General features: G+C 39.4%; 1 pseudogene; it reads left to right on the top strand.

Moving 5' to 3' along the window:
* Positions 1–20393, top strand: part of LOC132527955 (52 kDa repressor of the inhibitor of the protein kinase-like) — a 44684-nt pseudogene extending 24291 nt beyond the window's left edge.
* The last annotated feature ends 324 nt before the right edge of the window (positions 20394–20717 follow it).

Here is a 20717-nt window from a genome sequence, read left to right as displayed (position 1 = left end):
CAGCTTACCCAGCCCTGCCCAGAGTACCCTTCACTCCATCACTGTATGCCCAACCCTACTCCTAATTGGGGGGCTGTCCTCCATGAAGTCCTTTAAATTTTCCCAACTCAAAGGTATTCCCTTGTCCTGCGAATTCTCATAGAATTTTAAATGATGCACCCTAATGTCATCCACCACCATTTCTTCACGGGCAGAATCAGTGACCTGGGGACCCAGCCACGCAGCTTCTAAAGAGCACACCGGGTATGTCACATCTGCTACTTCGGGTCTACAAAGTGGTTTTGGGGAGCTTTAGGGCTTCTTAGGAGTGCATTATGAAATGCTCTAGAAATTTCCATTACTAGCTGAGAGACTGGAGATACTCTGAGGTCTCATAGTCCACAATTTGTGGTTAAGCCAAAGAGCGCAGCGTTTGTTAGTGTGTTATAGATAAGTATATTACATATACATCCTCTGAACACCAAGTGATGAGACACTGCCATAAGTTATACCCGAAAAGCAATCCCATCATTTACAGACACGTGTTAGATAGAAACATCATTCTACTACCTTTACCATACATTTGTGTTTGTTTTGGCTTTGTTTTAATCCCTACGGTGGGGATTAAAACAAAATAACAGGATCTGAGTTGATCAAATCTCTTGTGGTTGATCATCAAGACGGTAGGTCAGCTAGAGCTGGGGTTGAGTCAGGTACAGGACACCCTCGAAGAATCAGCTCTTCAGAGTTCAGTTCTCTCCCACTCTAGTCCCCTTTGATTTATAATCTACCAGCCTGCAGAGTCCTGACCTCACAGCGTAAGGCTCTAATCAGATAAGCTCACCATAAACCTTTCTTTATTCTCAAAACCCCTGCTCCATTCAAGCCCCGGCTATACTTGAGCCCCCTCAGGGGAGGGCCAGACTTCAGGAGGTACTTAGAGACAGGCAGACCGTCATCATCGTGCAGGCTGCCAACCTTCTCAGGTTACTGTGAATGATTATAGATAAAGTCTGCTTTGAATTTGTTGGAAGAGGGGGAGACTTACAATGTATTTGGTTCAGGCAATTCATTTTAAAGGTTTGGGTTCCCCAATTTCCTGCAATCATAATCATGGTCCATTTTCACAGTCACTAGACTATCAAATCCTGTGTATATAAAATAAAGACCTAGAAAAAAATGGGACCTTTAAAATCCGTAAGTTAAAGTAGTGGTACAAATATTGTTTGGGACACTGTGAAACAGTAATCAGAATTACCCTCTCGCCATCAGAAGCTAACTGCGGCAGAGACACTGCTTTCGCCACGTTTCTAGATGTAGTAAAGATTCGGTACAACGCTGTTTAGAAATCATAGCATGGCAGATCCCTTCTCCACCACATTTAAAATGGAAAAAAAGAAGTGTGGGTGGGGATTTTCTTCTCCTTTGTCTGCACATCCAGCCTGGGGGCAGCGTTATTCATCAGAAATAAGCTTTCTTGTTTTTTAGACTGTGTTTACGACGGTTTTCGAAAACGTCTTCTTATGTATGCTAATTCGTTGGTTCTGAAGCCTTTTTCCATTCCGTCAAGCTCACCTTCCGAAAGGGATAGTGAAAAGTTAGGGGTTGGCTCCCCCTGGTGCCTTGGTTGGAGAACCGCAGCTGCATGTCTGAGACCATCTGGCAACGGATAAGAGTGCCCTCTAGTGCATAGAGGCAGAGTAAAGCTACAAATTAAATGCTAATTACTAACTAAATACTCATGAAAAAATGAAAACTACAAAATACTAACACTACAGGAAAAAAGTGACCAATTATGCCCGAACTATGTGCCAAGCATTGCACTAAGGGCCGGATGAGCATTGGTGCTTTGGCTGTCCACTGCAGTGGGACACACCGTCCCCTAACACGGCAGCTTAAAATAATGATCGTTTATTATCTCCCACGGTTTCAGTAAGCCAGGAATTCCACAGCAGCTCCGTTGGATGGCTCTGGCTGGAGGTTCCTCACGAGATTGCAGTCAGATGGTGACTGGGGCATCTCCAAGACTCGTTTGTTCACGTCTGGTGGCTGAGCCGGTGAGACTGGAAGAGCTGGGGCTGGAACATCCAGCACCTCTCCCTGTCTCTCCATGATGGCCGTACCTGCCCCTTGCAAAGAATTCTCTCTCTGCTTTCTACCAAGATGCTGGTGTGCGTGTCTGTGTGTGTCTGTGCAACTCGCACAGATTTACTTAGCGCATTAAAGAAGGAACCGGCACAGTGACAACGATAGTTAAAAGAAGGAGAGGAAGAACTATTATATCCAGTCAGTGGATGAAAAGAATGCTGAAATAAGATTACAAATTAGATGGAAACCGATCAATGTCCTGTAAAACAATAAAAGCACAATCGGTAGGATTTATTTTTTTCTACTGGACAGGAATAAATTGCAATGTATAGATCTTCTATAAGTGAACGTTAACTTTACAGAGCCCTCTCTGTAGACCCTCCTCTGATTCCCCAGAATACCCAGACTTCTTTCAGGTTGGATCCCAACGAAGAGGGCCAGGGTGAAGCTGCATTGCTTTTTATGACCCAGCCTCAGAAGTCATGCAGTATCCCCTCTGCTGTGCCCCACTGAAAGAGGCAGTTACAGAGGGCCACCCAGGCTCAAGGAGAGGGAACGTAAACCCCACCTGGGATGGGATATATATTTGGTGGCCATTTGTATAAAAATACAATCGACAATTGTTTTACTTAATTCTCCCCCAAACTACATGAGGTTGCTACTATCATTATCCCAATTTTACAGTTAAGGGAATGAGGTCAAGAGACATTAAAACTGTGCTTCATATGTCCTTTCTGTGTCATACTGGAGCATTGTCTAATAAGCCATGGGAAGTGCTATCTGTACATGGTTTTCGGTCCGGGCACTGCTGACATTTGGGGCCAGGTCATCTTTGCTGTAAGAGCTGTCCTGTGTATCGTAGGCTGTTTAGCAGCATCCCTGGCCTCTACCCACTTGATGTCAGTAGCATCCCCTCCCTCCCTCCCCTCGGTTGTAATAACTAAACATGTCTCCAGACATTGTCAAATATCTCGGTGGGAGACTGCAACTCTGGCCCCATTAAGAACCACTGTTTTAGGGGAAGGTAACTTTGTTTGATTATTTACTATTGATTAGGCCAGGCTCTGTAAATGGCCCAGGGCCTAGGCCATTTCTGATCAATGTGGAAACCCTCCACCAGGCAATCTTTGCTCTGGACCTCCCGTTGGGCTGGCTGAGACTTTTGAAGGGCAACACTGCAATTTGCGACCCTTCCTAACATATTCTTCTGCCTCCCAACTAACCTTTCACAGATTACAGGCCTGCATCCTGGTCTGCATCTACTGCAGAGCCCTTTCCTGCTTCAGGCACCACTCAAAGCTGGTAGCCATCATGCCACCCAATGTGCTCTTAGCTGTGGAAGGAATTGCCTCTAGAACTCAAAGAGGCCTACGAGGTACCGTGCTTCCTTCTCTGAGGTGGGGCTTCAAGATGCAGCGATTCGTCTTCGGCTTTGGAGGGGATATCCAGTGTGCACCTGACAACTGCACTTCTGAAAACTTCCCTGAAGTGGCAGTTCTCTGAATCTATGTGGAATTCTGAGTTGGTAGGTTTTTCTTTTTTCTTTCAGTATTTTAAAGATGTCACTCCATTATCTTCTGGGTTGTATATATTCTAATGAGAAATCTGCTGTAATTTTATTTGGACTGCCTTCAAGCTTTTTTCTTTATCTTTGGGTTCCAGCAGTTTAACTGTTATTTGTCTATAGGTGGATGTCTTTTTCTCACATTTATGCTGCTTGGGGTTTCCTGTAATTCCTGGATGTGCATTTTGAAGTCTTTCTCCTTACGTTGTTTTTGTTAGCACTTCAAATATTGTCTGTCCTATTCTTTCTCTTTTATTTTCCTTATATGGCATCAACTTCTCTTCCTCTCATGCTTTGACCCAGGTGTGACAGTGCTTATATCCTTAGAAGGGCCTGTCTTCTTTAAATTTCAGACTTCTTGGCTATCCTGCAAACTTAGTTCTCTGACGGGTTCAAAAGAGTTATAATTTTATAGTTTATCTTGCACTTTCTTGTATTATTGTGGAAGTGATGTTTTCTTTCTAAAATATAGCTTTATATATATATATATATATATATATATATATTTTTTTTTTAAATCTTTTGGCCGTGCTGCACGGCATGTGAGATCTTAGTTCTCAGAGCAAGGATGGAACCTGCGCCCCCTGCATTGGCCGCGCAGAGTCTTAACCACTGGACCGCCAGGGAAGTCCCTAGTTTTCTATATCTTAAGGATAAGTGAAACTTACCATAATTTTTAATTTTGTTATAATTTAAAATTTAGATAAATGATGCAAAAATAGTATGAGAAGCTCCTAAGTAAACTTTATCCAGATTCATCAGTTATCTACATGTGCCTCATTGCCTTATCATTCTCTCTCTGTCTCTCTGCCTTTCTCTCTCTTTATATATATTTATCTACCTATGTCTGTATTTATATATCTTATGAATTATTTGAGAACTGGCTGGAGTCATTGTATCTTTTACCCTAAATACTTTAAACATCATTTTTGTGAGGACTTTTCCTTATAAACAATAGTATATTTATCACAATCAATATGCTTAACATTAAGAACATATTTCTATATCTATATCATTCATATATATAAATATTAAGCTTACAATACACAGAAGGACTTCTCAGAATTGCCAACCCATACCCCTGTAAAAAGCAATCCTATTAACTAGGGCTCAATATCTCTCTACAGTTTTTTCAGGTAAAATTTAAATACATTGAAATGCATAAATTATAAGTGTTCAATTTAATGAGGTTTAAAAATTGACATACTCCCAATATCACACTGAAATTTAACCTCTTTATGAAGACTGCCTAGGCTAGCCGCCACATGCAACTTGAATATCCCTCTACTACAAAATTTACCGCAAATATTTCTCTATATGTTCACTAGACTATGAACTCATTAAAGAAAGAGACTATGCTTTCAGTTTGGGGCCCCCAGTTTCAAACAATATCTGGCATATAATGAGGTATCAATAAAAGTTCGTTAAATAAGTAAAATGGCAATTGGAACAAATAGCCTGCAGTTTAAATAAGGGAGTTGTGTAATTTTCAAGTTAAGATCTTCTTACTACTTCTACTAGATCACCAGTAAGGAATGTATGATAAAAATTGTCAAGACACGAAAGGAAAAAAAAAGACAGCAGTTGGAACACTAATAAATCATTATGTTCTTAGAACTCTTTACAAAGACATGAAACTCTTTTAATCATTCCTGCAGCATTTTCAATTGGTGGGTGGTACAAATTACTACCACTTTTTTTATACAGTAAAACTTTCAGTTTTAACAAGATATTTAAAAGCAAATATATGTTACCTGTCCAAAACCTAATGGAGAAGAACTTTTATGTAGTTCCTGGTTGATATTCTAACACCTGAGATTTACTATTTTCAGTTATCTAAAAGCAGTGGTAGCCAAATCTGTTGACAGACAGCTCTTTCCTCAATATCACTAACTATCTTGGCAAAAGGATAGGCTACGTGAATTGAAATTTGATTATGCAGTTGCTTCAGAGTCATGTCTGTAGTTGCTCTTCTTTTTCTTATTAAGAAAAACAAAATATATACTCTTTTGAATATAATTAACTAAGTAAATGTTTTTAATTCCTGTGAGAAAGTACTACAGAACAGCTTTATGTAGTAAAACTAACCCTAAAATAGATACATAGAGTCAGGAGTTTTCTTGTAGTTCCCTTATCTATTTCAAGTCTTCAGAGTTTATTGATACACTATTTATATTTCCTAAGATAACTGATTAAATCCTTCTAATCAATAAAAATTCAGCTTAAGAATCATTTCCCCTTTGGATCTTTCTAATAACAAGTAAGTAGTATCACCTCTGCTCAACTGCCATACCTTTATATACAACTCTATTCTTACACTTTCTCACGCTATATTTTAGTGATGCATTTTCATATCATTCTCTTCCACTACACCAAGACAGTCCATTAGAACTTTTTGGATGATTGAAATGTTCTATATGTATTCTAGTCACTACTGTAATAAAAGTATAGCACTAGACTCTGAGCTCTGTGAGGGCAGAGACTGTACCTTATTCACTTTTATGTATCCAGTACCTAGGACATAGCAGATCCTTGATAAATATGTGGGGATAAACACAACCAACCAATCAAAGAATAAATCAAGGGATTTCCCTGGTGGTGCAGTGGTTAAGAATCTGCCTGCCAATGCAGGGGACACGGGTTCGATCCCTGGTCCAGGAAGATACCACATGCCACGGAGCAACTAAGCCCATGAGCCACACCTATCGAGCCTGAGCACCAGGCTCACAAGCCACAACTACTGAGCCTGTGCACCACAACTACTGAAGCCCATGTGCTCTAGGGCCCGTGTGCCACAACTACTGAGCCCACGTGCTGCAACTACTGAAGCCTGTGTGCCTAGAGCCCGTGCTCCACAAGAGAAGCCACCACAATGAGAAGCCCGTGCACCGCAACAAAGAGTAACCCCCGCTCACCACAACTGGAGAAAGCCCGTGTGCAGCAACGAAGACCCATTCCAGGCAAAATCCAGGCAAAAATAAAATAAATAAATTTAAAAAAGAGAGAATCTCTTTAAAAAAAAGAATAAATTAAACATTTTACAGTGGTAGAGTCGAAGAAAATCTACTTACAACCAACACCAGGCAACTGCTACAAGAGGTAATGGGAAAACTAATTAGTAATCTCTGATTTCTCAGTGAATTAAAAAGTAATGCAAATAGATTTCCAGTAGTGGAAAAGTAGCTTCTATCAGTCAACTCACTCTCAGAGAACAACTATAAACACTTACTAAAATACAAAATATAATAAGTTGAAGGCAGTCAGCGGAACTAAAAGAAACGAAGTAAATCTATATTTGAAAGAAGTAAATGGCACAGGGTAATTTTCCTGTTTTGATACAGATTTTTGTTTGAGGTTAAGCCCTAGTTTCAGCTTGCTGAGTGGCTAAAATTCTAATAGAAATCCGTAGTCTTACTGGCTTGGAAAGCCATAGGTCAGAGTTTGGGGACACCACACAGCTGGAACCTGAGGGGGGTTGGAATCCTGGAAAGGTGAAAGCAATAGACATGGTGGGGAGAGGGGGATTCTGTATATAAACTTGGCCAAAATCTCTGGTTGATCCCTGAACTACATACACATGGGGTAAACTTCAAATAGGCCAATTAAATCTAAAAGAAAGGCAATAAGTGGAAACTGACCTTGAGATGACCCAGATATTAGAATTAGCAGATACGGATTTTAAAGCAACTATTTATAACCATCTCAAAGATTTAGAGGAAAACACACTTATGATTAACAAATAGAAAATCTTAGCAGAGAAACGAAACCACAAAAAAGAACCAATTGAAAATTCTAGAAATGGAAAATATAGTATTTACAATTAAAAATTTACAAAGTGGCTTGACACAGACCAAAATGAGAAAAGAGTAAGTAAATTTGAAAATAGATCAATAGAAAGTGTCTAAGTTGAAAAATTGAAAGAAAAGGTTGGAGAAAATAAAGAGTGTCAGTGAGCTATGCAGGCATCGTAGAAAGGTCTAACATTTGTGTACTTGCTGTCTTAGAATAAGAGAGAAAAAAAATATAAGGAAATGATAGTGATAATTTCCCCAAATTTGGTGAAAGGCACGCATTTACACATCTAACAAGTCCAGTAAACCCCAATCAGGAAAAAGATAAAGAAAAGCATATCTAGGCACATCAGAGTCAAACTTCTAAAAGCCATAGTTTAAAAGAAACTCTTGAAAGCAACTGCAGACTAGCTACAGATTAATTTATTACATGCAGTGGAATGATATGATTTAACAATGATTTGTTGTCAGAAACACTGGCCACAAGAAGATAATGGAATGACATCTCTAAAATGCTGAAAGAAGAAAGAAGTCAGTTCAGTGCAGTGAAAATATCCTTCAAGAATGAAAGCGAAATAAAGATAGATGAAAACTAAGAGAACTTTTTATCAGCAGACTTGCAGTACAAAAAAACCACAGAAGTTCATCAGTTGAGAAAAATTGATGCCAAAGGGACATTCAAATGTTCAGAGGAAAGTGAAGTACCAAAAATGATAGATGTGTGGCTAAATATAAAAGATTTTTTCTGTAGTTATTTAGAAATATGTATGACTGTTTAAGCAAAAATTATAACATTTTATTGTTTGATTTATAATATTTGTAGATGAAATATAGACAACTAAAAAATAAAGAAAGGAGCTTAAAAATCTATATTTTTGAAAGATCATTATATTTTGTATGAAATGGTCCAATATTAAATGTAAGAAAAATGTGAAAAATTAAGGATACTGTATATATTGTGGTTCCTAGAGCAACCAGTTGAAATAATGCAAAATGATATAACTGAAATGCCACAATCCCTTGAAAGGGGATTCTCAAAAAGATTCAATTAAATCAAAAGAAATTAAGAAAGTAGGAACAGACTTCCGGGAAGATGGCGGAAGAGTAAGACGCGGAGATCACCTTCCTCTCCACAGATACACCAGAAGTACATCTACGCGTGGAACAACTCCTACGGAGCACCTACTGAACGCTGGCAGAAGACCTCAGACCTCCCAAAAGGCAAGGAACCGCCCACGTACCTGGTTAGGGCAAAAGAAAAAACTAAACAGAGACAAAAGGATAGGGACGGGTCCTGCACCAGCGGGAGAGAACTGTGAAGGAGGAAAAGTGTCCACACACTAGGAAGCCCCTTCGCGGGTGGAGACTTCGGGAGGCGGAGTTGGGGAGCTTGGGAGCCGCGGAGGAGAACACAGCAACAGAGGTGCGGAGGGCAAAGCGAACAGATTCCAGCGCAGAGGATCGGGCCGACCGGCACTCACCAGCCGAGAGGCTTGTCTGCTCGCCCGCCGGGGCGGGCGGGACTGGGAGCTGAGGCTCCGGCTTTTGTCAGAGCGCCGGGAGAGGACTGAGGTTGGCGGCGTGAACACAGCTTGCAGGGCGTTGGTGCGCCGCGGCTGGCCGGGAGAGAGTCCGGGGAGGGGTCTGGACCTGCCGAAGAGGCAAGAGACTTTTACGTCCCTCTTTGTTTCCTGGTGCACGAGGAGAGGGGATTAAGAGCGCTGCTTGAGAGGGCTCCAGGGACGGGCGCGAGCCGCGGCTAAGATTGCGGAGCCCAGAGACGGACATGGGACGCTGAGGCCGCTGCTGCTGCCGCCAGGAGGCCTGTGTGCGAGCACAGGTCACTAGCCACACGCCCTTCCGGGGAGCCTGTGCAGCCCGCCACTGCCGGGGTCCCAGGATCCAGGGACGGCTCCCCAGGGAGAGCGCACGGCGCCCTCAGGCTGCAGCGGCACGCCGGCCTCTGCCGCTGCAGGCCGGCCCCGCACTCCGTGACCCTCCCTACCCCCCGGCCTGGGTGAGCCAGAGCCTCCGAATCAGCGGCTCCTTTAACCCCGTCCTGTCTGAGCAAAGAACAGACGCCCTCCGGCGACCTACACGCACAGGCGGGGCCAAATCCAAAGCTGAGCCCCTGGGAACTGTCAGAACAAAGAAGAGAAAGGGAAATCTCTCCCAGCAGCCTCAGAAGCAGCGGATTAAAGCTCCACAATCAACTTGATATACCCTGCATCTGTGGAATACCTGAATAGACAACGAATCATCCCAAATTAAGGAGCCCTGTGGATGAAAGGCTCTTGGTGCTGCAGCCAGGAGTCAGTGCTGTGCCTCTGAGGTGGGAGAGCCAACTTCAGGACACTGGTCCACAAGAGGCCTCCCAGCTGCACATAATATCAAACAGCAAAAATCTCCGAGAGATCTCCATCTCAACACCAGCACCCAGCTTCACTCAACGACCGGCAAGCTACAGTGCTGGACATCCTATGCCAAACAACTAGCAAGACAGGAACACAACCCCACCCATTAGCAGAGAGGCTGCCCAAGATCATAGTAAGTCTACAGACACCCCAAAACACACCACCAGACGTGGACCTGCCCACCAGAAAGACAAGATCCAGCCTCATCCACCAGAACACAGGCACTAGTCCCCTCCACCAGGAAGCCTACACAACCCACTGAACCAACCTTAGCCACTGGGGACAGACACAAAAAACAACAGGAACTACGAACCTTCAGCCTGCAAAAAAGGAGACCCCAAACACAGTAAGATAAGCAAAATGAAAAGACAGAAAAACACACAGCAGATGAAGGAGCAAGATAAAAACCCACCAGACCTAACAAATGAAGAGGAAATAGGCAGTCTACCTGAAAAAGAATTCAGAATAATGATAGTAAGGTTGATCCGAAATCTTGGAGATAGAATGGACAATAGAATGGACAAATTGCAAGAATCAGTTAACAAGGACCTAGAAGAACTAAAGATGAAACTAGCAACGATGAACAACACAATAAATGAAATTAAAAGTACTCTAGATGGGATCAATAGCAGAATAACTGAGGCAGAAGAACGGATAAGTGACCTGGAAGATAAAATAGTGGAAATAACTACTGCAGAGCAGGAAAAAGAAAAAAGAATGAAAAGAACTGAGGACAGTCTCAGAGACCTCTGGGACAACATTAAACGCACCAACATTCGAATTATAGGGGTTCCAGAAGAAGAAGAGAAAAAGAAAGGGACTGAGAAAATATTTGAAGAGATTATAGTTGAAAACTTCCCTAATATGGGAAAAGAAATAGTTAATCAAGTCCAGGAAGCACAGAGAGTCCCATACAGGATAAATCGAAGGAGAAATACGCCAAGACACATATTAATCAAACTGTCAAAAATTAAATACAAAGAAAACATATTAAAAGCAGCAAGGGAAAAACAACAAATAACACACAAGGGAATCCCCATAAGGTTAACAGCTGATCTTTCAGCAGAAACTCTGCAAGCCAGAAGGGAGTGGCAGGACATATTGAAAGTGTTGAAGGAGAAAAACCTGCAACCAAGATTACTTTACCCAGCAAGGATCTCATTCAGATTTGATGGAGAAATTAAAACCTTTACAGACAAGCAAAAGCTGAGAGAGTTCAGCACCACCAAACCAGCTCTACAACAACTGCTAAAGGAACTTCTCTAGGCAAGAAACACAAAAGAAGGAAAGGACCTACAATAATGAACCCAAAACAATTAAGAAAAAGGGAATAGGAACACACATATCGATAATTACCTTAAATGTAAATGGACTAAATGCTCCCACCAAAAGACACAGATTGGCTGAATGGATACAAAAACAAGACCCATATATTTGCTGTCTACAAGAGACCCACTTCAGACCTAGAGACACATACAGACTGAAAGTAAGGGGATGGAAAAAGGTATTTCATGCAAATGGAAACCAAAAGAAAGCTGGAGTAGCAATTCTCATATCAGACAAAATAGACTTTAAAACAAAGACTATTAGAAGAGACAAAGAAGGACACTACATAATGATCAAGGGATCGATCCAAGAGGAAGATATAACAATTGTAAATATTTATGCACCCAACTTAGGTGCACCTCAATACATAAGGCAAATACTGACAACCATAAAAGGGGAAATCGACAGTAACACATTCATAGTAGGGGACTTTAACACCCCACTTTCACCAATGGACAGATCATCCAAAATGAAAATAAATAAGGAAACACAAGCTTTAAATGATACATTAAACGAGATGGAGTTAATTGATATTTATAGGACATTCCATCCAAAAACAACAGAATACACATTTTTCTCAAGTGCTCATGGAACATTCTCCAGGATAGATCATATCTTGGGTCACAAATCAAGCCTTGGTAAATTTAAGAAAATTGAAATTGTATCAAGTATCTTTTCTGACCACAACGCCATGAGACTAGATATCAATTACAGGAAAAGATCTGTAAAAAATACAAACACATGGAGGCTAAACAATACACTACTTAATAATGAAGTGACCACTGAAGAAATCAAAGAGGAAATCAAAAAATACCTAGAAACAAACGACAATGGAGACACAACGACCCAAAACCTGTGGGATGCAGCAAAAGCAGTTCTAAGGGGGAAGTTTATAGCAATACAAGCCCACCTTAAGAAGCAGGAAACATCTCGAATAAACAACCTAACCTTGCACCTCAAGCAATTAGAGAAAGAAGAACAAAAAAACCCCAAAGCTAGCAGAAGGAAAGAAATCATAAAAATCAGATCAGAAATAAATGAAAAAGAAATGAGGGAAACAATAGCAAAGATCAATAAAACTAAAAGCTGGTTCTTTGAGAAGATAAACAAAATAGATAAACCACTAGCCAGACTCATCAAGAAAAAAAGGGAGAAGACTCAAATCAATAGAATTAGAAATGAAAAAGGAGAGGTAACAACTGACACTGCAGAAATAAGAGATCATGAGAGATTACTACAAGCAACTCTATGCCAATAAAATGGACAATCTGGAAGAAATGGACAAATTCTTGGAAATGCACAACCTGCCAAGACTGAATCAGGAAGAAATAGAAAATATGAACAGACCAATCACAAGCACTGAAATTGAAACTGTGATTAAAAATCTTCCAACAAAGAAAAGCCCAGGACCAGATGGCTTCACAGGCTAATTCTATCAAACATTTAGAGAAGAGCTAACACCTATCCTTCTCAAACTCTTCCAAAATATAGCAGAGGGAGGAACACTCCCAAACTCCTTCTACGAGGCCACCATCACCTTGATACCAAAACCAGACAAGGATGTCACAAAGAAAGAAAACTACAGGCCAATATCACTGATGAACATAGATGCAAAAATCCTCAACAAAATACTAGCAAACAGAATCCAACAGCACATTAAAAGGATCATACACCATGATCAAGTGGGGTTTATTCCAGGAATGCAAGGATTCTTCAATATACGCAAATCTATCAATGTGATAAACCATATTAACAAACTGAAGGAGAAAAACCATATGATCATCTCAATAGATGCAGAGAAAGCTTTTGACAAAATTCAACACCCATTTATGATAAAAACCCTGCAGATAGTAGGCATAGAGGGAACTTTCCTCAACATAATAAAGGCCATATATGACAAGCCCACAGCAAACATCATCCTCAATGGTGAAAAACTGAAAGCATTTCCACTAAGATCAGGAACAAGACAAGGTTGCCCACTCTCACCACTCTTATTCAACATAGTTTTGGAAGTTTTAGCCACAGCAATCAGAGAAGAAAAGGAAATAAAAGGAATCCAAATCGGAAAAGAAGAAGTAAAGCTGTCACTGTTTGCAGATGACATGATCCTATACATAGAGAATCCTAAAGATGCTACCAGAAAACTACTAGAGCTAATCAATGAATTTGGTAAAGTTGCAAGATACAAAATTAATGCACAGAAATCTCTGGCATTCCTATATACTAATGATGAAAAATCTGAAAGTGAAATCAAGAAAACACTCCCATTTACCATTGCAACAAAAAATAAAATATCTAGGAATAAACCTACCTAAGGAGACAAAAGATCTGTATGCAGAAAATTATAAGACACTGATGAAAGAAATTAAAGACGATACAAATAGATGGAGAGATATACCATGTTCTTGGATTGGAAGAATCAACATTGTGAAAATGACTCTACTACCCAAAGCAATCTATAGATTCAATGCAATCCCTATCAAACTACCACTGGCATTTTTCACAGAACTAGAACAAAAAATTTTGCAATTTGTATGGAAACACAAAAGACCCCGAATAGCCAAAGCAATTTTGAGAACGAAAGAAGGAACTGGAGGAATCAGGCTCCCGGACTTCAGACTATACTACAAAGCTACAGTTATCAAGACGGTATGGTACTGGCACAAAAACAGAAAGATAGATCAATGGAACAGGATAGAAAGCCCAGAGATAAACCCACGCACATATGGTCACCTTATCTTTGACAAAGGAGGCAGAAATGTACAGTGGAGAAAGGACAGCCTATTCAATAAGTGGTGCTGGGAAAACTGGACAGCTACATGTAAAGGTATGAAATTAGATCACTCCCTAACACCATACACAAAAATAAGCTCAAAATGGATTAAAGACCTAAATGTAAGGCCAGAAACTATCAAACTCTTAGAGGAAAACATAGGCAGAACACTCTATGACATAAATCACAGCAAGGTCCTTTTTGACCCACCTCCTAGAGAAATGGAAATAAAAACAAGAGTAAACAAATGGAACCTAATGAAACTTAAAAGCTTTTGCACAGCAAAGGAAACCATAAAGAAGACCAAAAGACAACCCTCAGAATGGGAGAAAATATTTGCAAATGAAGCAACTGACAAAGAATTGATCTCCAAAATTTATAAGCAGCTCATGCAGCTTAATAAAAAAAAAACAAACAACCCAATCCAAAAATGGGCAGAAGACCTAAATAGACATTTCTCCAAAGAAGATATACAGAGTGCCAACAAACACATGAAAGAATGCTCAACATCACTAATCATGAGAGAAATGCAAATCAAAACTACAATGAGATATCATCTCACACCAGTCAGAATGGCCATCATCAAAAAATCTAGAAACAATAAATGCTGGAGAGGGTGTGGAGAAAAGGGAACCCTCTTACACTGTTGGTGGGAATGTAAATTGATACAGCCACTGTGGAGAACAGTATGGAGGTTCCTTAAAAAGCTACAAATAGAACTACCATATGACCCAGCAATCCCACTACTGGGCATATACCCTGAGAAAACCATAATTCAAAAAGAGTCATGTACCAAAATGTTCATTGCAGCTCTATTTACAATAGCCCGGAGATGGAAACAACCTAAGTGTCCATCATCGGATGAATGGATAAAGAAGATGTGGCACATATATACAATGGAATATTACTCAGCCATAAAAAGAGACGAAATTGAGCTATTTGTAATGAGGTGGACAGACCTAGAGTCTGTCATACAGAGTGAAGTAAGTCAGAAAGAGAGAGACAAATACCGTATGCTAACACATATATATGGAATTTAAAAAAAAAAAATGTCATGAAAAACCTAGGGGTGAAACAGGAATAAAGACACAGACTTACTAGAGAATGGACTTGAGGTTATGGGGAGGGGGAAGGGTAAACGGTGACAAAGCGATAAAGAGGCATGGACATATATACACTACCAAACGTAAGGTAAATAGCTAGTGGGAAGCAGCCGCATAGCACAGGGAGATCAGCTCGGTGCTTTGTGACCGCCTGGAGGGGTGGGATAGGGAGGGTGGGAGGGAGGGAGACGCAAGCGGGAAGAGATATGGGAATATATGTATGTATATAACTGATTCATTTTGTTGTGAAGCTGAAGCTAACATACCATTGTAAAGCAATTATACTCCAATAAAGATGTTAAAAAAAAAAATTCAAGGAGAGCAAAAAGCATGACCAGTTACCCTAAAAAAAAAAAAAAAAAAAGAAAGTAGGAACAGAGAATCAAAATACAAAAATGATGGGACCAAAGGAAAACAACTAGTAAAATGGTTGGTCCAAACTCAACCATATCAATAATTGGATTAAATGTAAATGGACTAAACATTCCAAATAGTAGTCAGAAGTTCTCAGAATAGATAAAAAAAAATAAGACCCAACATAATCTCTCCATAAGAGATGAACTTAAAATATAAAAATACAAACAGGTTGAAAGTAAATGATATCAAAAGATAAATCATGCAAACAGAAAACAGAAGAAGGTCAGAATAGGTAGATTAGCATGAGATATAACAGATGCCAAGGCAAAGAGTATTACCAGAGATAAAGAGAGACACACTAGAACAATAAAAAGGATTAATTTATTAAGACATAAGAATCATACATGTATGTGCCTAATAAAAGAGGTTCAAATACATCAGATGAAAAAGTAACATAATTAAAGGAAGAGACAAATCCACAATTACAGTGGAGTCTTCTCTTAGCAATTGACAGAACAAATAGACAAAAGATCTCAGTAACACTATAACTTCCTTCACCTAATTGACATTTATAGAACACTACACCTAACAATTGCAGGATAAACATTCTTTTCAAGTGCACATGGCATATTAACCAAGATAAACCATTTGCTGGACCATAACACACATTCTAATATATTTTAAAGGATTGACATAATATAGACTATGTTTTCTGATCACAGGCAATTAGTTAGAAATCAACAACAAGATATGTAGGAGGGATAAAACCTAAATATTTGGAAATTAAACAACATACTTGTCAATAATTCATGGGTAAAGGAAAAATGACAAGATACATTAGAAAATATTTCAAACTGAATTATAATGAAAATATAGCATATTAAAATTTGTGAGCTACAGCTAAAGGAAAATTTATAGCTTTTAAATGCCTAGATAAGGAAAGGATAAAGGTATAAAATCAATGACCTAAGAGTCTACAGTAAGACCTAGAGAACATAGAGCAAAGTACAAACGGTCTCCAACCTACAATGGGTCAACTTACAAATTTTGAACTTTACAATGGTGCAAAAGCAATGTGCATTCAGTAGGATTTGGATTTACAATCTTGGTCTTTCCCAGGCTAGCGATACGTAGTATGATACTCTCTTGGGATGCTGGACAGTGGTGGCAAGCTGCAGCTTCCAGTCAGTGCCACAATCACAGGGTAGACAACTGATACACTTACAACCATTCTGTTTTTCATTTTCAGTACAGTATTCAATAAATCACATGAGATATTCAACACTTTATTATAAAATAGGCTTTGTGTGACATGATTTTGCTCAACTGCAGGTTACTGTTAAGTGTTTTGAGCATGTTTAAGGTAGGCTAGGCTAGCCTATGATGTTTGGTAGATTAGGTATATTAAATGCATTTTCGACTTAGGATATTTTCAACTCACAATGGGTTTATTGGGACATAACCTCATTGTAAGTTGAGGAAGATCTGTAATCCAGAGGAAGTAGAATGAAGGAAATAGTAAAGAGGAGAAATCAATGAAATAGAAAATAGATAAATGAAAGAGAAAATTAACACATAAATTTTTTTTCTTTTTGAGAGAATAAGAAAGTTGATAAGCCCTACATAGGTTGATAAAGAAAAAAATAAGAAAAATTACCAATATCAGGAATAAATGTGTGAATATACTATGGATGCTACAGATATTGTAAACAACTTTATGTTAATAAATTCAACAACTAGATGAAATTTATGAATAAAACACTTACCAAAACAGACACAGAAGAAATAGGAAATTTTACTGGCCCTATATCTATTAAGTAAATTGAATTCGTTATTGAAATCTTTTCTCAAATACAACATCGGGGTCAGATGGTTTCACTGGTGAACTCTGCTAAACATTTAGGTAAGAGATCAATCTTACACAAATGCTTTCCAAAACAGAAGAGGAGGAAGCACTTTGCAATGTGTTTTATGAGGCTAGAATGACCCTTATACTAAATCTGACACAGACATTTTTAAAAAAGAAAATTAAAACACCAGTCATGTCAAACTGCCCACCTAATTTAGTTTCCTTCCTCCACTACCAACAGGCAAACAAGCTTCCCTGAATTGGGGGAAGGGGAGGGAAAAGCAGGCTGGCTGGCTGGTGGGCGACAATATCAAACTTTTGCACAGCCCCCAACTGAATGGAAGATAATGCAGTCCAATCTGGCTTTCTTTAGGTTCCTGAAAGATCTGGACAGAAGCCAGAAGTGGGTGAAGAAATGTAAGATATGTGACTTAGAAGATAAAACACCTGATGTACTAAGCACACATTACTGCCAAATGCTTTAAGAAACCTATGGTTTGTAGAACGAGTACTTAAAAAGGAGTTCTTTGAGATTATGCTGTGCTAGCAGTAGTTGATTTCGCCAGTCATCTGAACAAGCCACGTGGAGACACTGAAAATTAGTAAAATAACTGAGTGATCATGAAATGAGAACACAAACAGAAAAAGAAATGGTAAAACTTGTGAACAGGAACAAACTCAGAAATAAAGAAACCATAGCAATCCTCACCACTCCAACGCAGAGGAAGAAGGTAAAGAACAAGATTGGAAGGCATTTTTATCCTTAAACTTCGCAGAGAAAGAAAACAAGGAGCAGCTAAAATCTTCATCTGCAGTTTGATTTTTATAAAGCACAAGTCTGGATTAACATGAAGCTGACAAAATCTCTAAAGATATCTTTTCTCCTGCTGGAGTGCAGAGGATATTCTGGTGAGGCAGTTCTGAGAAAGTGCTTCGAGACAGTAGCAGTTACACATCCATCCTTTTGAAAACACAGCAGAAATAGGTGCTGGACACTGCAAGGGTGCCATTGGAGAGAAACAGGGAAGTGAGAGACTCACCTCTTCCATTATCACTGATAATAAGATGGACATAGTAGGGGAGGAGCAATCACCAGTACTGGTGAGGTTCATCAATGAATCTCAATCCAGACAGAGGAATATGAGCTTTCTACCTTCTGAAGTTGATGCAGAAATTCTGGCTATGAACTTTCACACTATGATAATGGACGAGTGGGGGACAAACATGGAGCACTGATGTGGTCTGGCTTAGATTATGTCTAGTGGACTTTCTCCCAAACGCAACTCATGGTAACTAGACTTGTAGAGAAACAACCCCAAAATATCTACACAGTCTATTCTTCCTCTGCCTTAAATACGTAGTTGTCAAAAGCAGCGTCTGTTGTGGGAGTATCTGTTGCTTTGGGAGAAATTAAAGATGTTTGTTCTTTTTTCTGTTGATCACAACTACTTTAGAACTTAACAATGTAATATCTGTCCTCTTTCAGAACAGTGAAGGATAAAAGGCACATGAACTGAAGGAATTTTGCCAGTCTCAATGAATAGGTGGGTATGATGCTTTTGAAAATTTTGTAGAACTCCTGTAAATACTCGTTTTGTGTTTAGATGGTATAAATAATGATACGAATCTAACGAATGTTAGATAGAATAACTTTATAGTTGGTTGAGCTTTTGTTCTCTGTAGTGCATTAACAGATTTTGTTTTAATTATTATTGTTGTTCATAAAAATATCCTATTTTTTAAAATAGCCTTTGGAAAAAACTTCCAGGGCCGCATTTCCAATATTTCTTTGCAGTAGAGTTGCACTCTATGAAGAGATGGAAATATTTATGTTTATCGTAAATTTTGATTTGAGAAAGCCATGATTGAGCACCAAACTTGATATTTAAATGGAATTTCCTGGAACTTCCTCTGGGCTCAGCAAGATAATCTCAACTAACCATTGAGAATTAGTATAAACAAATACTTAGTATCCCAACAATGAAACACATTATTCAGGACGTTAAAGATATTTTCTTACAATAGCACCTCACAAGTTCTTTTTTTTCTAAATTTTCTTAGTTTTTTTTTTATTAATTTTTATTGGCGTATGGTTGCTTTACCATGTTGTGTTAGCCTCCACTGCACAACAGAATGAATCAGCCGTACACATACAGATATCCCCTCTCCTCCCTTCTGGACTTCCCTTCCATTTAGGTTACCACAGTGCACTAGGTGAGTTCCCCTGTGTTATACGGCATGTTCCCATCAGTTGTCCATTTTATACATAGTATCAATAATGTATATTTGTCAATCCCAGTCTCCTAATTCCTCCCACCCCACCCTTTTCCCCATTGGTATCCATACATACAGCAATCCCACTACTGGGCATATACCCAGAGAAAACCATAAATCAAAAAAAACATGTACCCCAATGTTCATAGCAGCACTATTTACAATAGCCAGGACATGGAAGCAACCTAAATGTCCATCAACAGAGGAACGTATAAAGAAGATGTGGTACATATATATAACGGAATATTACTCAGCCATAAAAAGGAATGAAATTGTGTCATTTGTAGAGATGTGGATGGACCTAGAGAGTGTCATACAGAGTGAAGTAAGTCAGAAGGAGAAAAGCAAATATCATATAATAATGCATATATATGGAATCTAGAAAAATGGTACAAATGATCTTAGTTGCAAAGCAGAAATAGAGACAGATGTAGAAAACAAATGTATGGGCACCTCACAGTTCTTAAATGCTTATGTCTTATAGCACCAGTCCTGGAACAGCTCACATTCAACACCATGCCAACATGTACCAAAGTGACTTATCCATTCCCAACACACTCTCTGCCAACCTTCATTGTTGGAGAATCAAACAAAACACAGAGAAAAGGACACAGAACTTCCATTAACCATGTACAAAGCCCCCTACCTGTCTCACTTCAATTTTTTTCTTAATGTCTATACATGGCTGAAGGTCCTGTGTATTCTTCCCTGATGAAGTTTGAGAATGAGAGCAATGAAATTAGATGAAAGCATCTTAAGCATAATTAAGAAATATTTCAACAGACCAGAGGTCAAATAACTTTACTTTGTTTAACATAAATCTTGATATAAAATATGATCTTAATTTAATGGTAGACACATATATCAAATTATGAATTTAAGCCAGAGTTTCCTACAAGTACTTTAAAAAGAACACTGGGGGCTTCCCTGGTGACGCAGTGGTTGGGAGTCCGCCTGCCGATGCAGGGGACACGCGTTCGTGCCCCGGTCTGCGAGGATCCCACGTGCCGCGGAGCGGCTGGGCCCATGAGCCATGACCGCTGAGCCTGCGCGTCCGGAGCCTGTGCTCCGCAACGGGAGAGGCCACGACAGTGAGAGGCCCGCGTACAGCAAAAAAAAAAAAAAAAAAAAAGAACACTGAAAATACCTAAGAGAAGTTTTAAAAATTGGTTTTATCCTTACAGTTGATATTTGGAGGA

Source organism: Lagenorhynchus albirostris, chromosome 10, assembly GCF_949774975.1.
Source record: "Lagenorhynchus albirostris chromosome 10, mLagAlb1.1, whole genome shotgun sequence".
Taxonomy (NCBI): Eukaryota; Metazoa; Chordata; class Mammalia; order Artiodactyla; family Delphinidae; genus Lagenorhynchus; species Lagenorhynchus albirostris.
Note: the sequence above shows the minus strand (reverse complement) of the source record. Positions and strands in the feature narration are given on the sequence as shown.